We start from the raw sequence: 18,841 nt of genomic DNA, 5'->3' as shown, positions 1-18,841 counted from the left end.
TTCAATCATCCAAATCTAATTTCTCTGAGACTGACTGCATGGAGATCCTATCAAAGCGTGGCTTCTCCGAGTCAGTTATTGATACCTTAATACAGGCACGAAAGCCTGTTACCAGGAAAATCTACCATAAGATATGGCGTAAATGCCTGTATTGGTGCGAATCCAAGAGTTACTCATGGAGTAAGGTTAGGATTCCTAGGATATTGTCCTTTCTCCAAGAGGGTTTGGAAAAAGGCTTATCAGCTAGTTCATTAAAGGGACAGATTTCTGCTCTGTCTATTCTTTTGCACAAGCGTCTGGCAGAAGTTCCAGACGTCCAGGCTTTTTGTCAGGCTTTGGCTAGGATTAAGCCTGTGTTTAAAACTGTTGCTCCTCCGTGGAGCTTAAACTTGGTTCTTAAGGTTCTTCGAGGAGTTCCGTTTGAACCCCTTCATTCCATTGATATTAAACTTTTATCTTGGAAAGTTCTGTTTTTGATGGCTATTTCCTCAGCTCGAAGAGTCTCAGAGTTATCTGCCTTACATTGTGATTCTCCTTATCTGATTTTCCATTCAGACAAGGTAGTTCTGTGTACTAAACCTGGGTTTTTACCTAAGGTGGTTTTTAACAGGAATATCAATCAAGAGATTGTTGTCCCATCATTGTTCCCTAATCCTTCTTCAAAGAAGGAACGTCTTTTGCATAATCTGGACGTAGTCCGTGCCTTGAAGTTCTACTTGCAGGCAACTAAAGATTTTCGTCAAACATCTGCCCTGTTTGTCGTTTATTCTGGACAGAGGAGAGGTCAAAAAGCTTCGGCAACCTCTCTCTCCTTTTGGCTTCGAAGCATAATACGCTTAGCCTATGAGACTGCAGCCCCCTGAAAGGATTACAGCTCATTCTACTAGAGCTGTGGCTTCCACCTGGGCCTTTAAGAATGAGGCCTCTGTTGAACAGATTTGCAAGGCTGCGACTTGGTCTTCGCTTCACACTTTTTCAAAATTTTACAAATTTGACACTTTTGCTTCTTCGGAGGCTGTTTTTGGAAGAAAGGTTCTACAGGCAGTGGTTCCTTCCGTTTAAGTTCCTGCCTTGTCCCTCCCATCATCCGTGTACTTAAGCTTTGGTATTGGTATCCCACAAGTAATGGATGATCCATGGACTGGATACACTTAACAAGAGAAAACATAATTTATGCTTACCCGATAAATTTATTTCTCTTGTAGTGTATCCAGTCCACGGCCCGCCCTGTCTTTTAAGGCAGGTCTAAATTTTTAATTAAACTACAGTCACCACTGCGCCCTATGTTTTCTCCTTTCTTGTCTTGTTTCGGTCGAATGACTGGATATGACATGTGAGAGGAGGAGCTATATAGCAGCTCTGCTGTGGGTGATCCTCTTGCAACTTCCTGTTGGGAAGGGAATATATCCCACAAGTAATGGATGATCCGTGGACTGGATACACTACAAGAGAAATAAATTTATCAGGTAAGCATAAATTATGTTTTTTTAATTTCTTTGGAAAGCAATCTAACTAAACATTCTTGTTTGTTCACAGCTGATACTGATGTATTGGATGATGGGGACAACACCCACAATTATAGTGGATGATTTAGACAGGCTTGAAAAGATGACCATAAAAAAATCCTTCTTTACTAGAACCATATTCTTTAATTTATTTACTCTTAAAAGATCCATTTCGGTGCAACAGAAAAAAGGAGTAGGAATGTGCATTCATTTTCTGAAGAATTAAAGAAAATACCGAAAATAGCATTTTTGCTATTTTCTTAGCATACCGGAGACGCAACCATCTGGAAATCAAACTTAAACTATAATGAAAATAATTGAGCATATTTTTCTTTTGCATTTTCTTTTTTTTGTTTTCGGATGCCTCTTTTCTTTCCTATGGCATGGAGAGTCTTCAACATCATTCCAATTACTAGTGTTATATTTAACTCCTGGCCAGCAGGAGGAGACAAAGAGCACCACAGCAAAGCTGTTGTGTAACTTCCCTTAACCCATAATCCCCAGTCATTCTCTTTGCCTCTGTCAATGGAGGTTGTGCGAAGATGGTGTCTGAAGATACTTTTCCCTTCAAGCAAGGATTGGGGTCTAGCTGTGTCCACGTCAATCTCTTTAGTAAGTAGTGGTGGTTTTTACCAGTTAAAAGGCGGCAAGGTAGTCTTTGCTTTTACTTTTAACGCTTTGCTACTCCTTTGTAGAAAGCCAGAGTTGGTTACTCCTTTCTTTTCCTGCAGGTCCCTGACAGGGAGTAGAGTACCTGTCACACCGAAGTAGCAGTTCTGTCCTGCCGCTGAATCTAAGGTAAGTGCCTTTGACTTATAGGTACTGAAGAACAACAGCACTTAATAGGATAATCCTAATATGGATCCATGCTGGGACATAATAATCCTTATTAGTTAAGGATTCATATGGTGGACAGATTTTTGACACTTTATGTGTTTGAAATAAAAAAAAGAGATTTCTCCAACATTGGTGTGTCCGGTCCACGGCGTCATCCTTACTTGTGGGATATCTCTTCCCCAACAGGAAATGGCAAAGAGTCCCAGCAAAGCTGGCCACATAGTCCCTCCTAGGCTCCGCCCACCCCAGTCATTCTCTTTGCCGTTGCACAGGCAACATCTCCACGGAGATGGTTAAGAGTTTTTTGGTGTTTAAATGTAGTTTTTATTCTTCTATCAAGTGTTTGTTATTTTAAAATAGTGCTGGTATGTACTATTTACAGAAAAGGATGAAGATTTCTGTTTGTGAGAGGAAGATGATTTTAGCAGACAGTAACTAAAATCGATTGCTGTTTCCACATAGGACTTTCGAGATGAAGTAACTTCAGTTGGGGGAAGCAGTTAGCAGACTTTTCTGCTTAAGGTATGACTAGCCATATTTCTAACAAGACGATGTAATGCTGGAAGGCTGTCATTTCCCCTCATGGGGACCGGTAAGCCATTTTCTTAGTCAAACAAACAGAATAAAGGGCTTATTATGGGCTAAAAAACTGGTAGACATTTTTATGGGCTAAATCGATTGCTTTATTTGGGCATTTTATTCATATTTATGCTGACAATTTGCATTTATAAACTTGGGGGAGGTTTATTAAACGGCAGGCACTGTGTTAGACACCTTTTCCAGTCAGGGGGCCTTCCTAGTTGTAGACTGAGCCTCATTTTCGCGCCATTACTGCGCAGTTGTTTTTTGAGAGCAGGGCATGCAGATGCATGTGTGAGGATCTAAAAATTGCTGGAAAAGCTTCTAGAAGGCGTCAATTGGTATCGTATTCCCCTCTGGGATTGGTTGGGTCTCAGCAAAGACTATAGCTGGGACTGTATAGGGGTTAAATTTATAAACAGCTCCGGTTCCGTTATTTTAAGGGTTAAAGCTCTAAAATTTGGTGTGCAATACTATTAATGCTTTAACCCCTTAATGACAACTGACGTACCAGGTACGTCCTGCAAAAACTTGCAGTTAGTGACAATGGACGTACCTGGTACGTCAGTTGTCTTAGAGAGTGCTGGAAGCGATCGCAATCGCTTCCAGCAGCTCTCAGGGTATTGCAGTGATGCCTCGATATTGAGGCATCCTGCAATACCCTTTAGAAAGCATCCGATGCAGAGAGAGCCACTCTGTGGCCCTCTCTGCACCGGTAGCGATGCGGCCGTTCGTTGGTGGGTGGGAGCTTACAGGGAGGAGGGTGGGCGGCCCATCGCTACCCGGCATCCGGTTCCTTTAAGTGCATTGTGCACGCCGGATGCCGGGAGCGTGCGGGGGGCTGCGTGCACGCGCGCAGCAATCACTGGCACTGCCACCAATGAATTTTGGTAAGAGGGAGGGGGGCAGAATTTTTTTAATTCAGGATCTGGATCTGGTGGGGGGGGGGGGGTTGGGGCAGCTACACTACAGAAAAAATAAAACATGCAAAAACACTTTACTTTTTGGGGAAAACTGGGTACTGGCAGACAGCTGCCAGTACCCAAGATGGTGGCAATTAGGTAGGTGGGGAGGGTTAGAGAGGTGTTTGGGGGGGATCAGGGAGGTTGGGGGTTAAGGCAGGGGTCCATCACAGCTGAATAATTAAAAAAACAAAAAAAAAACACCTTTTATTTTAGTACTGGCAGACTTTCTGCCAGTACTTAAGATGGCGGGGACAATTGTGGGGTGGGGGAGGGAAAAGAGCTGTCTGGGAGGGATCAGGGGGTGGGATGTGTCAGGTGGGAGGCTAATCTCTACACTAAAGCTAAAATTAACCCTGCAAGCTCTCTACAAGCTACCTAATTAACCCCTTCACTGCTGGGCTTAATACAAGTGTGGTGCGCAGCAGCATTTAGCGGACTCCTAATTGCCAAAAAGCAACGCCAAAGCCATATATGTCTGCTATTTATGAACAAAGGAGATCCCAGAGAAGCATTTACAACCATTTGTGCCATAATTGCACAAGCTGTTTGTAAATAATTTAAGTGAGAAACCTAAAATTGTGAAAAATGTCACTTTTTTTTTTATTTGCTCGCATTTGGCGGTGAAATGGTGGCATGAAATATACCAAAATGGGCCTAGATCAATACTTTGGGTTGTCTACTACACTACACTAAAGCTAAAATTAACACTACAAGCTCCCTAATTAACCCCTTCACTGCTGGGCATAATACACGTGTGGTGCGCAGCTGCATTTAGCGGCCTTCTAATTACCAAAAAGCAACGCCAAAGCCATATATGTCTGCTATTTCTGAACAAAGGGGATCCCAGAGAAGCATTTACAACCATTTGTGCCATAATTGCACAAACTGTTTGTAAATAATTTCAGTGAGAAACCTAAAGTTTGTGACAACATTTGTGAAAAAGTGAACAATTTTTTTTATTTGCTCGCATTTGGCAGTGAAATGGTGGCATGAAATATACCAAAATGGGCATAAATCAATACTTTGGGTTGTCTTCTAAAAAAAAATATATACATGTCAAGGGATATTCAGGGATTCCGGACAGATATCAGTGTTCCAATGTAACTAGCGCTAATTTTGAAAAAAAGTGGTTTGGAAATAGCAAAGTTCTACTTGTACTTATTGCCCTATAACTTGCAAAAAAAGCAAACAACATGTAACCATTGGGTATTTCTAAACTCAGGACAAAATTTAGAAACTATTTAGCATGGGTGTTTTTTGGTGGTTGTAGATGTGTAACAGATTTTGGAGGTCAAAGTTAGAAAAAGTGTGTTTTTTTTCCATTTTTTCCTCATATTTTATATATTTTTTATATTAAATTATAAGATGTGATGAAAAAAAATGGTATCTTTAGAAAGTCCATTTAATGGCGAGAAAAACGGTATATAATATGTGTGGGTACAGTAAATGAGTAAGAGGAAAATTACAGCTAAACACAAACACTGCAGAAATGTACAAATAGCCATTGTCATTAAGGGTAAGAAAACTGAAAAATGGTCCGGTCATTAAGGGGTTAAGACACTGTGGTGAAATTTTGGTAATTTTTGAACAATTCCTTCATACTTTTTCACATATTCAGTAATAAAGTGTTTTCTGTTTAAAATTTAAAGAGACAGTAACGGTTTTGCTTTAAAACGTTTTTTGTGCTTTGTTGACAAGTTTAAGCCTGTTTAACATGTCTGTACCTTCAGATAAGCTATGTTCTATATGTATGAAAGCCAATGTGTCTCCCCATTTAAATTTATGTGATAATTGTGTCATATCGTCCAAACAAAGTAAGGACAGTACTGCCACAGATAATGAAATTGCCCAAGATAATTCCTCAGATGAGGGGAGTAAACATGATACTACATCATCTCCTACTGTGTCTACACCAGTTTTGCCCACGTAGGAGGCCCCTAGTACATCTAGTGCGCCAATACTTATTACCATGCAACAATTAACGGCTGTAATGGATAACTCCATAGCAAATATTTTATCCAAAATGCCTACTTATCAGAGAAAGCGCGATTGCTCTGTTTTAAACACTGAAGAGCAGGAGGGCGCTGATAATTGTTCTGTCATACCCTCACACCAATCTGAATGGGCCATGAGGGAGGTTTTGTCAGATGGAGAAATTTCAGATTCAGGAAAAATTTCTCAACAAGCTGAACCTGATGTTGTGACATTTAAATTTAAATTAGAACATCTCCGCGCACTGCTTAAGGAGGTGTTATCTACTCTGGATGATTGTGACAACTTGGTCATTCCAGAGAAATTATGCAAGATGGACAAGTTCCTAGAGGTTCCGGTGCACCCCGACGCTTTTCCTATACCCAAGCGGGTGGCGGACATAGTAAATAAGGAGTGGGAAAAGCCCGGCATACCTTTTGTTCCCTCCCCTATATTTAAGAAATTATTTCCTATGGTCGACCCCAGAAAGGACTTATGACAGACAGTCCCTAAGGTCGAGGGGGCAGTTTCTACTCTAAACAAACGCACTACTATTCCTATCGAAGATAGTTGTGCTTTCAAAGATCCTATGGATAAAAAATTGGAAGGTTTGCTTAAAAAGATTTTTGTACAGCAAGGTTACCTTCTACAACCCATTTCGTGCATTGTTCCTGTCACTACAGCAGCGTGGTTCTGGTTCGAGGAACTAGAAAAGTCGCTCAGTAGAGAGACTCCATATGAGGAGTTTATGGACAGAGTTCACGCACTTAAATTGGCTAACTCTTTTATTTTAGATGCCGCTTTGCAATTAGCTAGATTAGCGGCGAAAAATTCAGGGTTTGCTATCGTGGCGCGCAGAGCGCTTTGGCTAAAGTCTTGGTCAGTGGATGTGTCATCCAAGACAAAATTGCTTAACATCCCTTTCAAAGGTAAAACTCTATTTGGACCAGAATTGAAAGAGATTTCAGACATCACTGGGGGAAAGGGCCACGCCCTTCCACAAGATAGGTCTTTCAAGGCTAAAAATAAGTCTAATTTTCGTTCCTTTCGCAATTTCAGGAACGGACCGGCCTCCAATTCTGCATCCTCTAAGCAAGAGGGTAATGCCTCACAACCCAAACCAGCCTGGAAACCGATGCAAGGCTGGAACAAGGGTAAGCAGGCCAAGAAGCCTGCCGCTGCTAACAAAACAGCATGAAGGAGTAGCCCCCGATCCGGGACCGGATCTAGTGGGGGGCAGACTCTCTCTCTTTGCTCAGGCTTGGGCAAGAGATGTTCAGGATCCCTGGGCGCTAGAAATAGTTTCTCAAGGTTATCTCCTGGAATTCAAGGAACTACCCCCAAGGGGAAGGTTCCACATGTCTCACTTATCCTCAAACCAAATAAAGAGACAGGCATTCTTACATTGTGTAGAAGACCTGTTAAAGATGGGAGTGATACACCCAGTTCCAATAAAGGAACAAGGAATTGGATTTTATTCCAATCTGTTCGTAATTCCCAAAAAAGAGGGAACTTTCAGACCAATTTTGGATTTGAAGATCCTAAACAAATTTCTCAGGGTACCATCGTTCAAGATGGAAACCATTCGAACGATTCTACCCACTATCCAGGAAAGTCAATTTATGACTACCGTGGATCTAAAGGATGCATACCTACATATTCCTATCCACAAAGAACATCATCAGTTCCTAAGGTTCGCTTTTCTGGACAAGCATTACCAGTTTGTGGCCCTCCCATTCGGGTTAGCCACTGCTCCAAGGATTTTCACAAAGGTGCTAGGGTCCCTTCTAGCGGTTCTTAGACCGAGGGGCATTGCAGTAGTACCTTACTTGGACGACATTCTAATACAAGCGTCATCCCTGTCAAAAGCAAAGGCTCATACAGACATCGTTCTGGCCTTTCTCAGATCACACGGATGGAAGGTGAACATAGAAAAAAGTTCTCTGTCTCCGTCGACAAGAGTTCCCTTCTTGGGAACAATAATAGATTCCTTAGAAATGAGGATTTTTCTGACAGAGGTCAGAAAATCAAAACTTCTAAGCTCTTGTCAAGCTCTTCATTCTGTTCCTCGTCCTTCCATAGCGCAGTGCATGGAAGTAGTAGGGTTGATGGTTGCAGCAATGGACATAGTTCCTTTTGCACGAATTCATCTAAGACCATTACAACTGTGCATGCTCAAACAGTGGAATGGGGATTATACAGACTTGTCTCCAATGATTCAAGTAGATCAGAAGACCAGAGATTCACTCCGTTGGTGGCTGACCCTGGACCATCTGTCCCAGGGAATGAGCTTCCGCAGACCAGAGTGGGTCATTGTCACGACCGACGCCAGTCTAGTGGGCTGGGGCGCGGTCTGGGAATCCCTGAAAGCTCAGGGTCTATAGTCTCGGGAAGAGTCTCTTCTCCCGATAAACATTCTGGAACTGAGAGCGATATTCAATGCTCTCAGGGCTTGGCCTCAACTAGCAAAGGCCAGATTCATAAGGTTCCAATCAGACAACATGACGACCGTTGCGTATATCAATCATCAGGGGGGAACAAGGAGTTCCCTGGCGATGAAAGAAGTGACCAAAATAATTCAATGGGCGGAGGATCACTCCTGCCACCTGTCTGCGATCCACATCCCAGGTGTGGAAAACTGGGAGGCGGATTTTCTGAGTCGTCAGACATTCCATCCGGGGGAGTGGGAACTCCACCCGGAGATCTTTGCCCAAATAACCCAATTATGGGGCATTCCAGACATGGATCTGATGGCGTCTCGTCAGAACTTCAAGGTTCCTTGCTACGGGTCCAGATCCAGGGATCCCAAGGCGACTCTAGTAGATGCACTAGTAGCACCTTGGACCTTCAACCTAGCTTATGTATTTCCACCGTTTCCTCTCATTCCCAGGCTGGTAGCCAGGATCAATCAGGAGAGGGCCTCGGTGATCTTGATAGCTCCTGCGTGGCCACGCAGGACTTGGTATGCAGACCTGGTGAATATGTCATCGGTTCCACCATGGAAGCTACCTTTGAGACAGGACCTTCTTGTTCAGGGTCCATTCGAACATCCAAATCTGGTCTCCCTCCAGCTGACGGCTTGGAGATTGAACGCTTGATTCTATCGAAGCGTGGGTTTTCAGATTCTTTTTTAAATATCTTTTCTTTTATTGATTTTTCAAACAAACAAACAAAGAAAAATTGAAACAGGATAGACAGCATGACAAATTCAATAGTATACAGATACAGTTTTTTTTTTTTCCAACATCTATGGCTTTCGGTTTAGACCCAGAGCATTATTTATAATTGCATATCCACCTTAACTACAGTTATAGACCCTCTAAGGTTTCACAGGTTATCACTCAGGATTTTTAGCTAGGTGTTTGAACTTTAAGATTTGTCTATTTCTGCAAGGATCAACCTATAGTTTCTTTATCCATACCACCCTAGCACATGTACCAAACTCCTCACTTATTTATCTCAAGGAATGGCCTTGAGCAAAAATCAAATGATCATATATTCACACCTCTCCACCTCATTTTCCAAAGACCCTGTCCTCCCATTATATAAATATTGTTCCCATACAAATATCATATCATGATAAAAATTCAAACGGCCCAACCTAAGATAATATAATCTTTCCAATATCAAGGTATTTTTAACTAGGTCAAGCCAATGAATAACTGAGGGTGGGTGAGTTTTCTTCCAGAACTTTGGGATAAGTCTTTTTGCGGCATTTAGTAAAATTTGATAGAGACATTTTCTAATTTTACAGGGGATATGTGGACTGGCATTGAATAAAACTCCTTCAGGGGAAAGGGCCAAGTCAGTTCCAAGAATTTTACCTATCTGTGTTTGGACTTGAGTCCAGAATGGTTGTAGTTTATCACAACCCCACCAAATATGATGCATAGTGCCCTCTTGGTCACATCCTCTCCAGCACTTATTGCTGGCTTTTGTGAATATGTGTTTTAATTTGCTAGGGGTCAAATACCACCTGGTGAGTATTTTGATATTGGTTTCAAGTGCTGCCGCCGAATGCGCTGATCTAGCAGTTGCCTGAAACCATGAGTCCCATTGCTTGTGCGAGATTTCAATCCCTAATTCTCCCTCCCATCTTTTAGTGTAATTTGGTTTGTTGGGGTAGTGTGATCTGAGGATATTTTTATACATAAGTGATATGACTTTCTTGGGGGTTTGTTGGGCGGAACAAAGGAGTTCAAATACAGTTCGGGCTCTGAATAAGTCCTGTTTATATTTGTGCATGGAAAGGTAATGGCGTACCTGGTGATAGGCAAACCAAGATTGGAGTTGGGTGTAGCCTTGTGAGATCAACATATCTCTCTGTACTAGTTTCCCTCTTTCCACTAGTGTGAACACGGGAAAATATTCTAGGAATTTTGAGGTTGTATTTACAGATTGTTTTATCCCTATGGGACCTTCCCGAAGTTCCCTATTAAGGTTGAGTGTTGTCAGTGGTGAATAAGTTGATGTGATAAGTTTGTGAGAGTTCCGTATTTTGGACCATGTTGACCATGTTTCTTTGATTATTGGGTAGTCTGCGATCTTCTCTAGGGGGGGTTTATTAGGGGCCCAACACATTACACCCAGTTGGGGTATTCCCAATAATTGGGATTCTAATTGGATACATCTCTTATAGGATTCGGTCCCCTGTCTACACCACTCCACAATTCTATTTAGGGTAATTGCCATTTTATAAAAGTGTAGATTCGGAGCCCCCAGCCCACCCTCTTCCCTTAGCCTATATAATGTATTTTTTGCTAGCCGTGGGGGTCTGCGGCACCAGATATAAGTGTCCATTATAGATTGTAATTTACTAATATCTGTTGTAATCCCTGAAATTGGTAAGGCCTGCATGACATATAGGGCCTTTGGTAGCAAAGTCATCTTGGCAGCGGCTATTCTTCCCAGCCAAGAAATATTCTTTTTGGGGAGCCAAGAGGTTGTTAATTGCTGGAATTCCTCTAATAGGCGGCCATAGTTCAGTTTTCGAATGGTTTCTGTGTTATGGGAGAGAAAAATTCCTAAATATTTTAACGCTTGGGTCTGAATTTTATATGGGAATGTTTGTTGAATCTGTGTTACCTCCCTTTCTGTAAGATTGATTGGATATAGTTCCGATTTATTGGTGTTTATGAGAAAATTTGATACAGCCCCAAAGGCCTGTAGGATGTTTTGGACATGTGGGAGGGAATGTATTGGATCGGTCAGGGTCATCAGGATATCATCAGCAAACATTGCTAATTTATATGTTTCTTCCTTGATGGTTATACCTTTTATGTGTGGATGCTCACGTAATTTGACAGCTAGTGGCTCTAGAGATAAGATAAAGAGAATGGGAGAAAGCGGGCATCCCTGCCTCGTACCGTTCCGAATTTCAAAATGGTCAGAGAGGGCCCCATTGACCTTAATATGAGCAGAAGGGTTGGAGTATAATGCAAATATTTTTTGAATAAATGTTGAGGGGAAGCCAAATTTTTGGAGGGTAGATTGTAAAAAGGTCCAGTCTAGCCTATCAAACGCTTTTTCAGCATCTGTTGATAGGTATACTGCAGGAGTGTTTGATTTTTTAACATATTCTAATAGATTCAGTACTTTACATATATTATCTTTGGCCTCTCTCTGTGGGACGAAACCAACTTGATCATAATGAATAAGATTGGGCAATATTGTGTTAATTCTATTCGCAAGGATTTTGGCATATATCTTAAGATCTACATTTAACAGAGAGATTGGCCTAAAATTAGCTGGGGTATCTGGCTTTTTTCCCGGTTTAGGGAGGACTGAAATATGGGCCTGTAACATAGTATCAGGGAAAACTACGAGTTCCGAAATATGGTTAAACAGAGAGAGCAGGTGCGGTACAAGTTGGGTTTTAAATAATTTATAGTATCGGTTACTGAAACCGTCAGGGCCTGGTGCCTTCTCCGGCTTCAACTCCTTTATGGCGTCTAGCACTTCCCTCTCAGATATTGGGGCATCTAATAACATCGCTTCACTTTCAGTAAGTTTGGGAAGGGTTACCTTGTCTAAATATTGCTCACATTTTAGTTGGTGCTGAGTAAGTTGTCTATTAGGGTATAAATTGTAGAGTCTATGATAGAAATTTTTAAAGGAGTCTCCAATGGATTTTGTGTCTTCTATTGTGGTGTTCAGTGGCGTTTTGAGGGAATGGATATATGAGTTGGCACGTTGTGCTTTTAACGCCCTCGCCAGTAGTTTCCCTGTCCTATTTCCTTCTCCATAGTATTTCTGTTTTATGTGTAATTGATATCTCTGGGATTCAATTTGTAAATGTTTATTCAATTCATCTCTTTTTTCTTGAAGAGTTTTAACTAAAGCTCCATCTGTAGGATGGAGCTTCAGGGCGAGATCAGCTTCCAGAAAAATAGGTCTTGTCCCATATTGGGGCAGTATAAATTTATAATGGTTATTGGTTTGCCAAATAGTAGTCCCATTATACCTAAGTATCTGCCGTCTTTGTCTTTGTCTATAGATTGAAGCTGGAAAGGGATAGACTTATGTATCAATATGCTGACACCATTGACCTTTTTATGTGAGTTAGTGCTATGAAAATGTAATGGGTACTGAGTGGAGAAAAACCTAGGAATCCCCCCTGTCTTGAAGTGAGTCTCCTGTAATAGGAGTATTTTCCCTCCTCTCCCACATAGATCCCTAATGGCCATACTTCTCTTATTGGGGCTGTTAAAACCTCTCACATTCTGAGTGAGGATTTGTATGGATTGTGTGTTAACTTGGGACGGCATATTTGTTTGATACTCTCTTTAGAAATTTATTATGAGCCAGGTGTGTAAAACTCTGTGAGGGGTGGTCATGGACATAATGAGTAAGTTTCATATTAAGCTGTATCCAATAACAGTATATCTGTAGAGAAATAAAACAATATATAGACATAACAAACATAGCACAACTGGTGCAAACATGTAAAACATAGAACAGTATTTTTCTTGTAGGGGGAATACAAACCCCAGTCGGGCATCGTATTTTCCTAAGACTTAGTGTATATAGTGCATCTCGTGTGGCAAGGCAGATGATACCATAGACACCAATTCTTTACCAGAAAACAGAGAAACACAGCTAAACAATTAAAAATAGCCTGCAGGGACTCTCCAACATAGCTAACATTATTGCATAATAACTTAGAACCAATTTAGAAAAATTAGCAGGGCAGGGCCTCCGCTGGTCGGGTTATTACCTTATACCGCTCTTTCTACCGCTGGCATCTTCTCCACTAACCAGCAGGTACCCCATCCCCCAGAACCACATGCAGAGTCCATCCCGCCCCAGCCCCCCCATCATAAAATTCCGGGGAAGGCCAGGACAGGTAGACTCCACAGCGCTGGAGCGCATCTAGGACCAACAATGTTCATCATTGTATGCAAGTTCAGTTATAATTATCCCATGTGTGAGAGAGTCACTTCCCCAATGTAGTCGTGGGACCAGGAGCTCGGAGTTCATTGTTGCCAGTCTTTGTTGTGATTTTCTTCCATTCTGTTCTCTGTGGAAGTGGTGGAGCAGGTCTAGCCTCCCCTGCCGTTGTTTCAGTGGAATCAGTAAGTGGGGAGGGTGGTGTTATCTCTAAATCTTTACAGACCTTTGGAATGTCTTCAACAGAGTTGCAGATCAGTCGTCTTCCCCTCCAAGGTATTTGTAGGTTGAAGGGGTGGCCCCATCTATATGGGATATTGCGTTGTCGCAGCTTGGCCGTAAAGTGTTTAAATTCTCTTCTTTTCTGTAGAGTTCTGGGTGTCAGATCCTCATATAGCTGAACGGGTTCAGATCTGTATTTAAGTGGATATTTCTGCCTCGCTTTCTTCATAATCTCTTCTTTGATTTGGTAGCTTGTGATTTTAACAATAACATCCCTTGGAGGCTGGTCTCCTAGGGGCTTTGCTCGTAAGGCTCTATGAAAGCGATCCAAGGCTATAGTGGCTTCAGGGTCAACCCCAATGATGGAGGTAAAGAGGCCTTGTAAATAGTCCTCCAATTCTGTTGCTGGTATAGTCTCTGGAATTCCCCTTATTCTAATGTTGCCTCGACGACTCCGATTTTCTAAATCGTCTATTTTATTTTCCATCTGGAATATGAGGTCATCCTGTGACGCAGCCTTAGAGCGGAGGAAAGTTATATTGGAGCTGGCGAGGTCCGAGTTGTCTTCCAGTTTCTCCACCCTTTGGCCTAAATCCGATAGATCTTTTTTGATCTCAGAAATCTCCTCTCTAATACACTGCTTCACTTGACAGATTAGGGCAGAGAAATCTTTTTTGGAGGGTAGTGAGTCTAAGAGGGCTTTTGGGACTGAGATGGCAGGAGCCAGACTCTCCCCCTCCGATTCAGATGAAGCAGATGATACATCAGTCCTGGTGTCACGTGTGGCTGTCATTTTTTTAGTAGATGCATCTAGCTGTTTGAAAAAATTATTGACAGAGGGATTCACAGATGTTTGCTTTTTGGCAGATCTTTCTGGCTTGTTTCCCTTTTTTGGAGACATGCTGAGCGCTGTAATAAAAATTAAATATGTCCTGTATGTCAACAGATTAACCAATCCCAGATAGCTGGGAGAAGCAGTGTTGGTTACTATATGATGTTCAGCAGAAAATACTTTTGGTGCGCCAGAGGAAAGCAACTTAGTTTCTGTAGTGAGCCTGGAGATGTGTTAATATAAGTGCTAGGGCGGGAAGAAGTGTGGCACCACTTTAAAAGGCTATTATGTCTTTGCAGCTAATAGTAGTCAAGATGAGCAGGGTGTCTATTAAACAGCCTTATTCCCCTTATCCATTCCATCACTGAATGTTATCCGGCCGTTTAGCTCTATGCAGCGTGTCTCGCTGTCCAAGATGGCGGCTGCGTCCCTTTATGCTTCTGCCCCAGAACTCTGCTTTGGCTTATTATATCCCAAGTCAGTAATATGCAAGAGCGCAAGTCTCACCTGCATGACGATGCTTGTTAGTGCGAAGGCATTTGATGGCACTGATGTAGCTGGACTTGAGGCGGTTACCTCCGCTGTTCAGATGTAGGCCCCATAGCCCTCCCGTTGGTGCAGCACATGTCCGGCAAGCAGTATGACAGTATCGCTACCAGTTAGAGCCCAGATGGCATGGGCGCAGGTTGTGAGGAAAGGTCTATGCACATTTAGGCAACGTTACACGGCATATTGATCTGGCTATGCACTATTTTTAATGGCTATTTCCTCGGCTCGAAGAGTCTCTGAGTTATCAGCCTTACATTGTGATTCTCCTTATCTGATTTTTCACTCGGATAAGGTAGTTCTGCGTACTAAACCTGGGTTCTTACCTAAGGTAGTCACTAACAGGAATATCAATCAGGAGATTGTTGTTCCATCCTTGTGTCCTAATCCTTCCTCAAAGAAGGAACGACTTCTGCACAATCTAGATGTAGTTCGTGCCCTAAAATTTTATTTACAGGCAACTAAAGATTTTCGACAAACATCTTCCCTGTTTGTCGTTTACTCTGGTCAGAGGAGAGGTCAAAAAGCTTCGGCTACCTCTCTCTCTTTTTGGCTTCGTAGCATAATACGTTTAGCCTATGAGACTGCTGGACAGCAGCCTCCTGAAAGAATTACAGCTCATTCCACTAGAGCTGTGGCTTCCACTTGGGCCTTTAAGAATGAGGCCTCTGTTGAACAGATTTGCAAGGCTGCAACTTGGTCTTCGCTTCATACTTTTTCCAAATTTTACAAATTTGACACTTTTGCTTCTTCGGAGGCTATTTTTGGGAGAAAGGTTCTTCAGGCAGTGGTTCCTTCTGTATAAAGATCCTGCCTATCCCTCCCGTCATCCGTGTACTTTTGCTTTGGTATTGGTATCCCAGAAGTAATGATGACCCGTGGACTGATCACACTTAACAGGAGAAAACATAATTTATGCTTACCTCATAAATTCCTTTCTCCTGTAGTGTGATCAGTCCACGGCCCGCCCTGTTTTTTATGGCAGGTCTAAATTTTTAAATTATACTCCAGTCACCACTGCACCCTTTAGCTTCTCCTTTCTCGTTGGTTCTTGGTCGAATGACTGGGTGTGACGTAGAGGGGAGGAGCTATATAGCAGCTCTGCTGGGTGATCCTCTTGCACTTCCTGTTGGGGAGGAGTTAATATCCCAGAAGTAATGATGACCCGTGGACTGATCACACTACAGGAGAAAGGAATTTATCAGGTAAGCATAAATTATGTTTTTTCTTTTGCATTTTGGTTTTTTTGTTTTCGGATGCCTCTTTTCTTTCCTATGGCATGGAGAGTCTTCAACATCATTCCAATTTCTAGTGTTATATTTAACTCCTGGCCAGCAGGAGGAGACAAAGAGCACCCCAGCAAAGCTGTTGTGTAACTTCCCTTAACCCATAATCCCCAGTCATTCTCTTTGCCTCTGTCAATGGAGGTTGTGCGAAGATGGTGTCTGAAGATACTTTTCCCTTCAAGCAAAGATTGGGGTCTAGCTGTGTCCACGTCAATCTCTTTAGTAAGTAGTGGTGGTTTTTACCAGTTAAAAGGCGGCAAGGTAGTCTTTGCTTTTACTTTTAACACTTTGCTACTCCTTTGTAGAAAGCCAGCGTTGGTTACTCCTTTCTTTTCCTGCAGGTCCCTGACAGGGAGTGGAGTACCTGTCACACCGAAGTAGCAGTTCTGTCCTGCCGCTGAATCTAAGGTAAGTGCCTTTGACTTATAGGTACTGAAGGACAACAGCACTTAATAGGATAATCCTAATATGGATCCATGCTGGGACATAATAATCCTTATTAGTTAAGGATTCATATGGTGGACAGATTTTTGACACTTTATGTGTTTGAAATAAAAAAAGAGATTTTTATCACAGTGTGAGATTTACTGATCTCTAAGATACATTGCGGCTGAGCATATATAATCAGGAATTTGCTGCTTCTATGACCGGGTTTTTCTATACGGACCCAGGTTTTATAGTATGTGGGGACTGGCTCTAAAAAGAGTAAAATTTTCCACTTTATTTCCCTGCATGGCCTGTTTGCTACAAATATGGCTTTATATATTTGTATGAGCCCAGTATGTATTTGTATTACATTCCCTCGTTTTTACTAACTGCTGAGGGACCTGACCATTTATGGCGCAGTTAGAGTCTTTATGCTTAAAAGTATTTCTTTCATGTAATTGGCAAGAGTCCATGAGCTAGTGACATATGGGATATACATTCCTACCAGGAGGGGCAAAGTTTCCCAAACCTCAAAATGCCTATAAATACGCCCCCACCACACCCACAATTCAGTTTTACAAACTTTGCCTCCCATGGAGGTGGTGAAGTAAGTTTGTGCTAGATTTCTACTTTGATATGCGCTTCGCAGCAGGCTGAAGCCCGGTTTTCCTCTCAGTGTGCAGTGAATGTCAGAGGGATTTGAAGAGAGTATTCCCTATTGAATACCATGGTCTTCCTCTAGGGGATCTATTTCATAGGTTCTCTGTTATCGGTCGTAGAGATTTCTTCTCCTACCTCCCTTTTCAGATCGACGATATACTCTTATATACCATTATCTCTACTGATTCTCGTTTCAGTACTGGTTTGGCTATCTACTTTATGTAGATGAGTGTCTTTGGGTAAGTAAGTCTTATCTTTTATTTATGACATTCTCAGCTATGGTTTGGCACTTTATATGTAAAGTTCTAAATATATGTTTTATACTTATATTTGCCATGATTCAGGTCAATTGGTTTATTTTCCTTCTTTCAGACTCAGTTTCATTTTTTGGGAAAATGCATATGAATTAAATATTTTTCTTACCTTGAAAATTTTCAATTGACTTTTTTCCTCTAAATTGCGGGTTGTTATGCTCGTGGGTGCAAAAAATGCTAGAATTTTTGGTGCGAGATTGACGTTTGTCCGACGTCGATGACGTCATTTCCGGCATCGTCGTTGCGTCATTTTTTACTCTTGTGTTTGTTGCAGACGTTTTTGGCGCCAAAAAATATGTGGGCGTCATTCTTGGTGCCAGATTTTTAACATTATTTAAGTCTCATTTTTTAGTAGCTTCTGGTTTCTAGAGGCCTGTTCTGTTTGCATTTTTTCTCATTCCTAAAACTGTCATTTAAGGAATTTGATAATTTTGCTTTATATGTTGTTTTTTCTATTACATATTGCAAGATATCCCAAAAACTATTCCTGTATCAGAAAATACTGTTGGATTCCTGATGACTGATATCAGTCCTACCAAAGCTAAGTTCATTTATTTTAATGTTATGAATTTTATCTTTAGCTATGGTTTGTAATAAGTTATCATGATAAACTTTTACATGCAGAGTCCATTAGTATTTATGCATTATCTATTGCTATTCTTTTTACATCTAATGTACAAGATATACTTCGGAATTTATAAGAATATTTTTCTGATTCTATTCTAAAGGCTTTGTCTGCCATCCCGCCTTCTAATAAAATGTAAAGGTCTTTTTTAAACTTCTCCTTTAGTTGATGAATTTTCAAATGACCAACAACATACTGAATTATCCTTCTCTGATGATGTTTTATCTCATTCAGAATATTCTTCATCAGATATTGACACTAACAAATCTACTCTTTTATTTTTAAAAGGTGTTGATTATTTTAGATATTGAGGTGACTAGTTCTTTTGATTTTAAGACTAGCTAACATTTAAATTCTGCTTATTAACCTTCTGTGGTTTCTTCAGAGTTTTTTTTTTCCAGTTCCTGATACTAGGGAATGGAATAGGCCGGGAACTTCTTTTATTCCTTCTTTAAGGTTTTTAAATTGTATCCTTTGCCGGCAGTTAGTTTAAAGTTTTGAGGAAAGATCCCCAAAGTTAATGGGGCTATCTCTACTCTTGCTAAACATACTACTATTCCTATAGAAAATAGTATTTATTTTTTTTCCTTCAGATGGGAAACTTGTATCTTATTTAAGGAAAATAATTTATTTTCAGGTACTTTTCTTAGACCTGCAATTTATTTGGCTGATGTTGCAACTGCT

This window comes from Bombina bombina, chromosome 4, assembly GCF_027579735.1.
Source record: "Bombina bombina isolate aBomBom1 chromosome 4, aBomBom1.pri, whole genome shotgun sequence".
In the NCBI taxonomy this organism is placed as follows: Eukaryota; Metazoa; Chordata; class Amphibia; order Anura; family Bombinatoridae; genus Bombina; species Bombina bombina.
This window is presented reverse-complemented; position numbering follows the sequence as displayed.